Raw genomic sequence first — 13,142 nt, forward strand, 5'->3', positions numbered from 1 at the left:
ACTGAATTCTCAGTCACTCTCAACATCTTTTCTATTCAAGGGGGTGCCTTCCCCACAGCAAGCAGGTTTTCAGGGCTCTTCTGTATGGAGAAATACCCACAGACAGAAAGCTCAGCTGCTAAGCAGTTCCCCTCGGGGGCTGGGGCCTGCAGGCAGGAGAGTGGAGTATTGGGGGAGGGAGCCTGAGGAATGCCGCCCTCTTCCCAACAGGCAGAGGCCAGGCCTTGGGGCATAATAGAATACATTAGTCTCACAGCCATTCAGCTCTGCCTCTTTAAGAACAATGGCGGCAACTGAGCTGATTTTTGCCAAATGACTGGCTTTCGTCCATTCGGAGCAGTGTGGAGCCCGCCAGACAAAGTCCATATTCAGGGCTTCAGAAGGACTTGGGTGATGGGCACTAGGGCACCAGCTATTTTCAAGACCCTGCACCCAAACATCCTGGTGCTCAAGAAAGAGCCCTGAAGCTGACACCAGTCACCCAGACACTCCATAGCCCATGCCAATCCTGAGATGGGGGAAAACCAATTTTGTGTTCAGCATGAGAGACCTGATCCCAGGGGTGGATTCCAGAACAAGCTTTATTATCTGGAGTTTACTTAGGAAAAAACAATTTGGCTGCTATCAGGGAATGCGCTGTAGCCATGTCAACCTAGGTAGGGTACCTGCCATTATGGAAAGAACACTGAGCAGAGTCCAGTCTCCCAACCCCAGGGAACTGAGTGTGCTTTTATAATCCCTTCCCCTGTCTGACTCTTGGGTTCTTAGCACGGGAGGAAATTAAGCTAGATAGACTCAAATCCCTTGCAAACTTTATGATTATGTGTTAAAAAAAAAAAAAAAAAAAAAGAACTCTGACCATGCTTCCTTTACCTTTCCAGGCTGAAAACAAAATTTAAAAACTTTAAAGTCCAATGCAAATGTTAGTTAGTGACTATTATGAACCTTAGACAACACCAAATGAGAGCTATTCAGATGGAATATTTTTTATTTCTGTAGCTCATATATTAAAGCGGGGGAGATCATTAACTTACTCTCTGCCATTATTTAGTCTCATCACCATGGGGGAAAGATCCAGGATTACTGGGTCATAAGCCTTTAGCACTTTTTTGTTATTATTGTTGTTAGTTCTGGGGATGGAACCCAGGGCCTCTCACATGCTACACAAATGTTCTACCACTGAGCTACACTCCCAGTCCTATATCTTTTAATCATTGCATTATTAATATTGCTGCTATTCGAATTTTTGCCTTGATTTTGTTGTGTCCCTGAGAAAGTCATTCCAAGCACCAAGAGATTTGACATTGGAAACAGAGTATCTTTGGAAAGAACATTATCCTGCCAATTCAGACTCAGAGATCCCTTCTCAGTGAAGGTTTTCCTATTAAAAATGGTCCCTGCCCCTCTCCACAATGCCCTGTTCCTTTTCCCACATATTGTCTAATGATCTTTGAATGCACTACAGTTCATCCACTTATTTTGTTTGTTATCTGTCTTCCACCACCACTGACACCACAATGAACACTTCCCAAGGACAGATTTGTATCAATTTTGTTGTCACATCCCACAGAACTGTGTTCTGGTATCTGATAAGGGCACAATAAGTAAAAGTTTGTGGAAGGAAAAAAGAAAGACAGAAATCCACGCATAAGGCGGCCATGCCAACAGGGGAGACTTGGAAGGTCATATACCTGTCATACCAGGAAAGTGCTTGGCAGAAGCTCATTCCGGGCTACATGGTGAAGGACAGAAAGAAGGAAGGAGTAGATGAATATCAGAGAAGAATACAAATTACTAACGAATATAGTATGATCCCAATTTTGCAGAAAGAAAGAATAGAGAAAAGAAGAAAGGATGGAGGGAAGGAAAGAAGAAGAAAAAGCTAGAAATCCTGCAAATGGGATACTGAGATGTTAACTCTCCCATCTCATAGATGGTTTGTACTGATTCCTTTTTGCTTTGCTTCAGGTTCTAGAAGTTCTATAATAACCATACATCACGCTTGCAAAAACAGGTAAAAGTATAAATATTAATTTTAAAGGAAAAAAGCTGGGTTCACAAAACCTCACCCATCTCCTCATGTGCTGGAGGCACAATATGAGTCTCTGATAGTAGCCTCCATTACATAGGTTCTGAAAAAATCCTACTTCATTTGAAATGTCAGGTAATTATTGCAAAAGACTTGGTGGGGAGAGGGAAGGTGAGCGATGGCTCACATTTTCTGGATAATTGCCCCCATTGTCCAGTTCATGATGCATGTGGAGTCATATTCTCCATCTTTCTTCCAGACCACACAGAAGTGAATAAAGGAGCGAGGATTCTTAGGCCAACAATCAATCAACAAATATTTAATGAGCTCCTACTATGTGCATGGTTGGTGCTTGATTCTCTTGCTTGCTTGCTTTCTCATTTGCTTACTTGCCTGCTCATACACATACCCTTCTGTTTCTTACACCTTTCACCACCCCAGTATACTCTTCCTGGGCCTCTTGCCCTCTTCCCTGGGCATCTATTCATTGAACCATGGATCCTCCTAAGAGGAGAAACTCTGAGCCTCTTCTACTTGCTCCAACTCTAGGCAGGGGAAACACAAGAGGGCTGAAACAGGGTCTGAGGTCTCACAGTGAGTTTTAGTGGTCACCAGGACTCTGTCACTTCAAGCCCCCTCCACCCTCCTAGCCCTTCTCAGCATGGAACAAGTGCTGCCTGCAGGAATCCACCCATAAGGCAGCCATGCCAACAGGGGAGACTTGGAAGGTTATATACCTGTCATACCAGAAAAGTGCTTGGCAGATGCTCGTTCCGGGCTACAGGAATTCATCCTGTAAGAACTTGCTACACCAAACACACCTTTCCCGCTTGAACTGGACCCTGTCCCAGGACAAGGAAGGATGGGTAAAGTCTGCCTTGGGTACTGCAGAGAGTGCCTGAGTTCCCTGCAGAGGCTTAGCAGTGCTTGCTTTGAGGAAAGGATAGACAAGCCATGTGTCACCCAGAGAGGTGAAGCAGAGAGCTTGATGGCTCAGACATCAGGGAGTATGTCTGGACATGAGTCAGGATCCAGTAAGATTGCGAGGATCTCCCACAAAACTAACAAAAGACAGGACAGAAGGACAGCAATCCCTGGCCTGACTAGGACTCAGCCTTGGCTTCTCTGCAGGGCATCAGCATGTGAGTGCCAAGCCTTGTTCTCCAGAGAACTTCTCTGCCCCATCCCAGGATCCATGGTAGATTGCACCTGCAACATCCTAGCTTTTCGCTAGCTTCACCAACAGCTTCTTGCATCTTGCCTTCACTTCCCTCACATCAAAATGCTTTCAGTGTCCCCAAAAAATAATCTCCAGGAAACCTCAAGCTAAGCAGAGATAAGAAGAAGACACCAGCTTTCTTCTTTCTTTGCAGTCCACCTGAGAGCTTTGGTGTTCTGATTGTATCTCTGTGCAGCCCACCTCGTGGAGTGCTGGTTAGGGGGCCTCAGACCATATCCAGTGCCTTCCTTCTTCCCTCTCTCAGCTCTTATACGCAGGAGGACAATGCCAGCCAGAACCAGAGGAGCATAGCCAGGGATGCCCTCTGGTCCTTGCAGCATAGGGAACCTATGGTGCAAGGAGGGAAGAAACCTAGGGCTAACAGGGCCTCTATGCTCAGAACATTCTCTAAAAGAAAGGATAGTTCCCCACCTTCCAGGGGATGCCTTACCTTGTTAAGAATCTTGTCTTGACAAAGTCATCACAGTTTGGGACTTGTAGTCATTCCTTCAGCTACTCCATACTGGACCCTGGGGATTCAGAGTGAACAGGGGATAGACTATTCTCATAATCAAGGAGACCTCCCCAAGAGACCCCGTTCACCTCCCCCACTCCCTGAGCTAAAGCAAGCTTCTGATTCTGACTCAAATTTAAGATTTGATAAAAACTGCTTTGTGTCAGCAACCTTGACGATTATTTATATATACATGAGCCCAGGAGAGTCTAGGAGGTAAGTTAGTTCTGAAGAAATGGAGAGTGACACCTTGTTAAGCAATTTGCCCAAAGCTAACCAGTAGAGGAACTGAGACCCCAGGCTCAGGAAATCTCGGATCTACACGGTAGCAGTGGTTTAGGGGTAGAAGTTGGAGAAGGAAAGCAGTTCAATCAAAAAGTTGACAAATCAAATTCTTTTCAAGGCCCCATTTAACAACGTTTTGCATGCTATGTCCCTTGGTAAGAGCCTTTCATGTCTGTACTGGGCCATGCAGTGCCCAGGAAACAAAGAGCCTGTCCAGGATGGAAATTGCTCCACTACCTACTACCAGGGCAGTTGCCCTACCCCGCCCTGGGACCCAGGAAAGAACCAAGGAACCCTCCACACTTTACAGATAGCCATGATGCATGGGAGGATGACTCTTTACACAGGGGGCACAGAGGTGGGCATTCTGGAACTGTTTTCCAATCTGTGAGGCTTTTTCCCTTCTGTCTGTCGCTCTTTCTTTCCTCCTTTTAAAAAAGAAAGCAAGGTCTCTATTGTATCCTATTGTGTACTGGCTGCCTGGCCGCTGGGTATTTTTTTGTTTTTTTTTTTTCACCCTGTCTCATTAAGATGGATGGGGCTGCTGCCTTATTAATAATTGGGAAGGTTCTTCTTTGTTCCCCTTTCCTCTCTTCACTAACGATTCCTGCTCCAGTGGCTCCATAGAGACTTGCAAGCCCTCAGGCTAACCAGAGCACCTCCACTGCACTCGGGGCACCCGCTGCCAAGGCTGGTCTCCTGGCCCAGTCAGCGCATCCTGCCCTAAGAAAGAGCCTCAGCCTTTCCACCTCCAGACCTCTTGCATCACAGGAGGAAGGGCTTGGAAGCAACCGCAGAGACCATCGTCCAACCTGAGGGGAACTGATGCACCTCCCCAAGATTACCCAGCAACTTAAGAACTCCAAGCTCTAGGCCCCCTCTGTGCACCCCATACTTTGTGCACATTGTGCCACCTTACAGTTTTTTTTCTGTGAGCTATTTAACCAACCCATTAGCAAACATGCATTGGTTGTCATGCTAGAGGGAAAGAGGATCCATTCCCTCATCACTTCAATCAACTCATATAGAGAGCCAGGCAGGCCAATGGGCCTTCTCTCTTGGCCTACACTTTCTAGTGAAGTCAAGAAATACCAAACAAGCACATAAATAAACAAGAGATAAGGAAAGGGAAGCCATATAGAAAGAAGTCAAACAAGGTGGATTATATCCGGAGGGCTTCAATCAGGAAAGGCCTCCTTGAAGAAGTGACATTTACCTCAATACCAAGTGGCCACTATAGGATAGTTCCAGCTGTCTAAGGAGAAGCTAAGGTTCTGGACATCTGGGGTATCCTGCATGAAACACTGGGGGACAAGTAGGCATTAGGTTTTGTGGGCCTGACACTTAGCTAGATGTGGCTGGGGTTTCAGGATGGAGACAGAACCTGAGATGGGTCATATCCAGGCTCCTGAGATTGCTGGGTGTTCCAGGCAAGGCAAAGGCTAAAACTGGGGCAAGGGGCAGAAATAAGGTGGCCAGCTTATAAGACAGTGAGGGGTCCAGTTATGACATGTGGCAATTGTTCACCTCTTTGTCCCAAATCTCTCTAATGCTACCTGGGCCACACCTTCACTTCTCTCTCTCCCAATCTTGCTGTTCTCATTCCAGATGGGTGGAACCTAACTTAGAGATGGGAGGAGATCAAGGAAGACATCCCAGGCAAGGGACCCCTTTGGGCCTCTCTGGCCTCTGGATTCTGGCTCTTCTAGATGAAGAATAATCCACATTAACAGAGAGGAATGGCATAGATGGGAACATCCAGGTAAATTAGGATTCCTTAAGAGAGAGGTGGAGGCTCCACCAGCTTGCCAGTAGTTTGTAAAGTGTTTGGCGGCATATATGGTGTTCTGCTCACAAGTTTAGACTTCACCAGGCCTGCCCTCTCTGCAGCATGAGTCTCCCTCACCCTACCAGCTTGACTGCCTCCTGATAGGAAGATGGGTGTCTATTCTCAGAAAACACTTCAAAGTTCCTCTATGGGCACAGAGTCCTATCAACCTCAGCCCCACCCCACCAACAAGGAAGAAAATGAAACAGGAGAGATGATATTTGCTTTTTATAACGCTACTTGATTTTCTTTTAAGTCCACCTGTCTTTTTTTATGCACTGGGCTTATAAACTAAAGCTTATTCACACAGCCAAATGAGACAAGGATCTCTTTGCTCACAGGGATGTCCCAGTTTGAAGGATTCCAGCCCCCAATCCCCCTCCCCCACCACTGCCATGTCAAGAAGATTAATGCCCTTTCTCCAATCTGTGAATGGGAGGCAGGGCTGTCACCGACCTTCCAAGGAAAGCCATCCATGTTTGTATGGGAGTGGGGGAGCCTGGTTGAGTGGGAGAATGCACATACACACATACACACCCACACACAACACACACATACACACACACATACACACACACACACACGCACCCTCCCAGGATTCACAAAGCAAGGCTTCTCATTCTCAACCCAGTTGAAATGCCCAATCAAAATTTATCATGGCATCTGAGTGAAAGAATTAGGTTGATCTTTTGTCTGGAAGCTGGCAGATCCCATCTGGGAGGAGGCCTGGGTTCGATCTGGTTGAGTTAGCCCGACAATTTAATAAGTCTCTACAGTTGCTTCTTTTTGTCCTAGCCTCGAAATTTACTCTGGGAAAACTTAAACAAATTCAGTGATCATCTTCTGAGTGGCTACCATACACCGCGCCCCGGGTGGACGTGGGTGCTGAGGTGTATGCGACAGTCCTCTGTGGCCAGCCATCTGTATACTGGCAGCATGCTCAGGGTCTTCCCTGGCTCCCATCTGCTCTACTGTCCTGCCTCAGAGTCTGATCGACTTTTTTTCTCACCAATCTGACTACTAGTGGCCTTCCTGCCTCATAGCCCTATAGGTATAATAGGGAAGAAAGAGGCTTGCTAAATCCTCACTCGGCCCCCCCTCTTGCTCCTATCCATATCCCTAAACCCTCCTTAATTTGATCCTTAACAAATTTACACATTTTTTGAGCATGTTCTCACAGATTAAAATAGCAATAATCCTTGCAGCTCTTTTATAAGGGGCTATTAATGCATTTAAGTGAGATAATACTTTTTGATGTTTCATGGTGCTTGACAAAGTATTCATCACCTGCAGAATGTTTGCCATAGTTCTTCTCTTTGGTGGATCACAGGATGCTTTGATCTTCTTCAGGACAGTAACTGAAGTATATTCATCTTTATCCGATAGCCCCTGCCTCAGCATAGACTTTTGCATACAGGAAACACTTGTTAGTTAGACATTTGTGAAAATTACTTGACACCCATTCAGTTCCAGGTGCTGTTTCTCAGAAGCTCATAGCATCAGGTTTGTAACCTATGGGATCTGTACTAGAGACTCAACAGCTCTCAGTGTTGGCACAATTGCAGGCTAAAGGCCTTGGGGTCTGTAAACCAAAAAGAATCTTTAATGGTAGTCACACAAGGAAATGGGGCTGCAGATGGAGGGGGATGAGAATGAATTATTGTGGAGGAAAAGAACACCTTTGAACACTCATAAAAATACCAGAAAAAGATGAGTAGAACATTCACACTCACCAAGTGATGCCCCTCTGGCAAATTGACAGGATTTAATTGCCTTAACTAGGCACAGTAACATGTGCCTGTAGTCCCAGATACTCAGGAGAATAAGGCAGGAGGATTGCTTGAGCCCAGGAGTTCAAGGACAGCCTGGGAAACATAGTAAGAACCTTAAAATCCATGATTTTTTTTCAATTAAAAAAATTAATCATTCCAAACTCTGCTTCCCAGAAAAGGTTAGAAAGTTCTTCTGGCCAATGCCTTTCTTTCTTAAAGGCTACTCATTTCTTGGTCATCTGGCTGTACCTGGTGCTGCCCCAATTCCCACCTTAAAGTGTTTGGTACTGAGTGACCACAGTCCTAAGTGATCAGACAGGAGGAGGAGGATGTCAGCTAGGGGCCACCCTGACAGTTTCCCAGGGTCAGGACATGAGAATGATGTGGATTCACCCACTTGACATCTGAGAAGAGCCTTGAAGGATTCCTCCCAGAGCTGCTGTCTGCTAACATAAGTCAGCCCAAAGCACAGGACTGGACCCACTTACCCAAAAGCCTTGAGTGGGTCTTACCTGGTTATTGCCTCAAATCCTAACATCAGTGCCCTCCATCTTTACCTCCCACTCCTGCTATGTGGCCAAATTAAACAATTCATCTTTCCCTGAAAGTCACAAGGCTGCCCACCTTACCACCTTTACACTGCTGATTCTTTCTTGAAAGGTTAATCCCCATTACCTTCCCCATTGGAAATCCCCTCACCAGACTCTCCAGGTTCAATTCAACTGTCCCCTCTTCCTGACCCACATCAGCAGGACCACTTCTCTGAATGCACATGGCAATCTGTCCTCCAATGTATGGCCCAACTGTCATGCTACTGAAGCCAGATTTAAAATTAGGTAGTCAGTGTAGTTAGGTAAATCGGGTCTAATATCGAGTGAAATCTAAAATGGAGGCCAAGTTGAGAATGAATTCCCGGAAAAGTTGAGCAACTCTCAGAATGTTAATGAAGTCCAGGAAACAGCCCCCAACAGATTTGAAGATAGCCTATCCCAAAGAAATGTTAATGAACAGCCCCAGCAGATTTGAAGATAGCCCATCCCAAAGAAATGTTAATGAACAGCAAACTTGAAGATGCTGACTCAGAAGTGCCCAGATTACTTCTTTGGCCCACCTGTGTCCCAGCCCTTCCGGCCTTCGCACCTACATTCCATCACCGAAAACTATAAAATGGAGAGACAACCGCACTTCCACGGATTCCATTTCTTGGGTTCCCTTCTTCCTCCGGGAGAAGTCTTTTCTGCTGTCCTTTAATAAACTTCTAATTTCTACTCTGACCTTGCCTCAGCGTGCTTCTCTGGTGTTATTCTTCAACATTGGGGAAGCAACACGGGTCAACAGTGGTAACACTACTTTGTTTTATGTGTGTGTTTGTTTATCACTCTTCCTAGACAGGAAACCTGTAAAGAGCAAGGAATCGGTCTTGCGTATTCCTGCACAACTCTTGCACAATGTGCAGTGGTTGGATAGATGGATAGAAGGCTGGATGGAAGGATGGATGGATGGGTGAATGGAGAAAGGAAAGGAGAGAGGGAGGGGTGAAAGAATAAACAAAGAATGAATGAGTAAACAAAAGACCCTTTGCTGTTGGATTCTGCCAACTTTCTAGTTAGTAACCAGAGGGCCCATCCTGAGAAGGTAGCATAGAAAAACGCAGTCCTGCCCCTCCTTTTCTCCCTGTGGCCTCCCTTTAGCAGCATTCGACACACAGGCCTGGACTCATTGAGGAAAAAATATGCAAAAGCAGATCAGGGTGGCCCTGCCCCGTGAAATCCTCTTGTTCAAGGGCCACTGCCCCCACAGGAAATCAGTGAGGGATAGACCAACCTGCTGGGCCCCTTTGTCCTATGGCCCTGACACCCCGGAAGCTAATGGTGGCCACACACAGCAGGAGACACACTCAATCCCCTCAGCCAGGGCCTCACTGGTTGTCAGCAGCAGTAACAAATCCTCTGTGCTACTGAAGCCCAGCTAGAACCAAAACCACTTCCAGAGAAGCAGTGTCAATTAACCAGAGTGCCACTTACTATGGTCCTCATTTCACTGAGGCTTTTGCTTGTTTATTTGTTTTAGATCTCAGTATCCTTCATAAAAAAGGGGGGGGGGCGGGGCTGTAGCTCAGTGGCAGAGCACTTGCCTTGCATGTATGAGGCACTGGGTTTGATCCTCAGCACCACATAAAAATAAAATAATAAAATAAAAGCATGATGCCCATCTACAACTACAAAAAAAAAAAAAATAGCACTGGATTTGTAAAAAAGAAAGAAAGAGAAATGACCCAAGAAAATGAGCTGACGTTAGAAATATGGTCAATAAGAGTTGCAGAGAAATAAAGGGAAAAGGGTTGGTTTCTAGAATCTCAGTGACAATTTTAGTAAAAGCAGCACAAGTCACTGCTGTGAGTTAGCAAACATAGCACTCCAACAGTCCAGGCTGCCCATGTGTGTGTGTGCAAGTAGGAGATTGCCTATCTTTGCTGATTGATTGACATGATTCACAAAACCTGCACACCAAAGGGTCCAGTCCAGGTAATCAAAGTCTTCTACTGCTTACTTTCCTCTTCCTAGCAAATGAGAGATGCATGGAAAGTACTGTGACTACTGCCCCTGCCAGTCACTGCTCTTGTTGCTGCAGAGGACAGGGCACCCATTTTTCCATCCGGGGGTATGTTGGTAGCACCTTTCCAGTCACTTCTGCTACACATGACCTTGGCAAGTCACTGAACATCTGCCCCTCAGGTTACTGTAAAGTGGGGACATGATCCTGGTCTGGTTACTATGAGAATTAACAGAGATACTATGTATGGAAGTGCAGAGTGCATCCTCCAGAGCGCAGCAGGGGTTAAACAAACATGAAGTTTTCTTTCCTTTCTTCTACACTCTAGATCATGCTCACCCACCTTGGATCCTTGGCAACCACTCCTGAAGGTTTCTTTCTGAAGCCCTCCAGGATCTGGTGATTATTTTGGCTCCTAAGGTGAGCTGTGTAGCAGCCTCAGACCCTGGGACAACTCTCAGACATTCCCCATCAGAGCTGCAGGGAATCCAAGCAAACTCCTGCCCTGGCAAACAACTCAGGTCCCACACATGCATGCTCCCTCAGTGCTTTGGCTAAGAGCAGTAACTCAGCAATCACTTAGGAAGGTTGGAGCTGTCAGCCCAGAAAGTTCTTATCCCCACCCATAGATGCCTGTCCTCTCTGACCACCCTTTCACCCAGGGGATAGGGCTTGCTCTATCGCATACCTGAAATATCTCATTTAATCCTCATGACAACTCTATGATATAGGAACTATTACTGTCCCTTACAGATAAGGACACTGGGGCCCAGAAAAGTAACTTCCTCAAGGTCACACATCTGATAAGCAGTGGATTCAATAATTTCACTCATAAGGCCTAACCCCCGAGTCCAAGCCTGCACCTCTGAACCTTGGAGCCTTCAGGCAAGAGGCTGCAGGCAAGAAGAGTGGCCCACACTAGCACCACATTGAGGCATGGGAGACCTACAATGGTTATATTTCTTTCTAATTCTCAAAACAAGCATTTGGGGTATTATTTTCCTATTTCTGCAAATGAGAAATACTGAGGTACTAAAACTTCAAGTAAAATTGTTAAGTTGCTGAGCTTATGAAGCTAATTTCAGAGGTACCTGATTCTAAAGCCTGTGACTTTTCCACCGGTCAGATCACCTGGCTCCCAAAGGTTAGTGTCAGACCCACACAGGAAGACCAAACAGCCACCTTCACAAATGTTTTTAAGAGGAAATGAGAATCCTCTGCTCAAGTGCTTCTCCATGACTCCCCAGGTACAAACTAAATTCCACCCTAAAGGTTACAGCTCACCGGCCTTTTCAAAAGCCCTGCAAAGTATCAGTGGTAATGAGTTATGCTATCTGGTACAGGGACACATGAGCCGACAGACAGATTAGCAGGGCTGCCTTTATCTGGCCTGAACTGTCTGTTGGTAAAGAACAGAGCCCAAAAGGATTATGACAGAGGATGGGAATACTGATTTCCGGGGGTAGGGGGAAGGGTGTTGGATGTTCAAGGTACTATCAGGGTGACCTGGTGGAGGGAAGCCTGAAAAGATGGAGTGGGAAAAACCAAGGAGAGGAGTGCCAGATGCCAGGTCTACATTTTCCTGCAGAAAAAAAAAAAAAAAACAGCCCTCTGAAATGCTGTGAGCTCCATTACTTCCCCCAGCAGAGTTGTGAGCATCTTAATTCTAGTGGCAACACTTACAGCCTATCCCGCCTGCTGGGCACTCATAAGACCCTAATCACTGGGAGTATAAATACTGTGAGGCAGGAAACATTAGCAAAAATCTATATAAAGTGTTTACCATAACAGTGATTGCAAACCAGCTGGTGCTCAATAAGCAAAAGCTGCCATTATCATCGTACTCCTATAATTATTCTTGAAAATGATTTATTTGTTTATTGGCATCCTTCATCCATCTTCTCTGCTTTCTCCACAGTCCTGAGTATGGTTCGATCCTTCCCTATCCTCTCACTCTCACTTTCTCCTCCATTCAAGCAGGAACAACTGAGTCACAGACTCCAGTCCAAACCTCTAGAACTCTTGTGTAAACAGAGCTCTGCGACTGAAACTTTACCCTAGAAATTGAAATACTGCCCTTCCAAGGGAGGACTTCTGGATGGATGGATGGAGATGTTGCCTCATGGGACCTGAAGCATCAAAACTGCCTCTGCTCTTTAAGGTTACATGATCCTCCTGGGGTGGAGACCCTGAGTTGTTCAAAATAGGTGGCTCCAATCTTTCTCCAGATGGAGCCTCTGTAAGTGCTGACCTCAAACACCTACTCGTGCCTCTGCCTTATTATCACATGCACGCCTGTCAGAGGTTGGAATCTGGTGATGACTGCCCACACCCTACATCTTGTCTTATCTGTAATGGGAATCCAATAAGTACTTGCTGCTGATTTGATGTTCAGAGATTGCAAGAGAGCAAGTGGCTTTCAGGAAAGTGTGAATATGATAAAGAACATCTAGAGCTGGCTCCTGTGAATTACCTTTGGATTTCAAATATGGTGCATCTAGGTGCAAGGGAGATTTGGGGTTGAAAAAAAATCTCCCTTATAATATTCTTACTTATCACAGTCTCTCATGGATAATGAGGATGAGTGTTGTAACAGTAAGCTATTGCCACAAAACGAACAACTCCAAAACATAATGGTTCTGCTCACATGTCTGTTGTTGGCAGGCTGTTGCAGATGTTGGCAGGATGACAAAATGCAACTGTGCCATGCGTCTTTCATCAACGGAAGTTCAGACTTCTTCACACGGTGGCCATCATGGGTACCAAAAACAGCAAGAGAGGACAAGTCCCACACCACAAGTGCATGTCAGTCTTTGCTTGTTTTGCAGTGCCCCAAAGCAAGTCACCTGACAGAACTCTGTCTCAGAGTGGGAGTGACATCAAAGTTAGCATACAAAAAAATGTGATTCCAAGAAGGGGATGAGTTTATAGCCATTCTTGCA

Source organism: Marmota marmota, unplaced genomic scaffold (assembly GCF_001458135.2).
Source record: "Marmota marmota marmota unplaced genomic scaffold, marMar, whole genome shotgun sequence".
Lineage (NCBI taxonomy): Eukaryota > Metazoa > Chordata > Mammalia > Rodentia > Sciuridae > Marmota > Marmota marmota.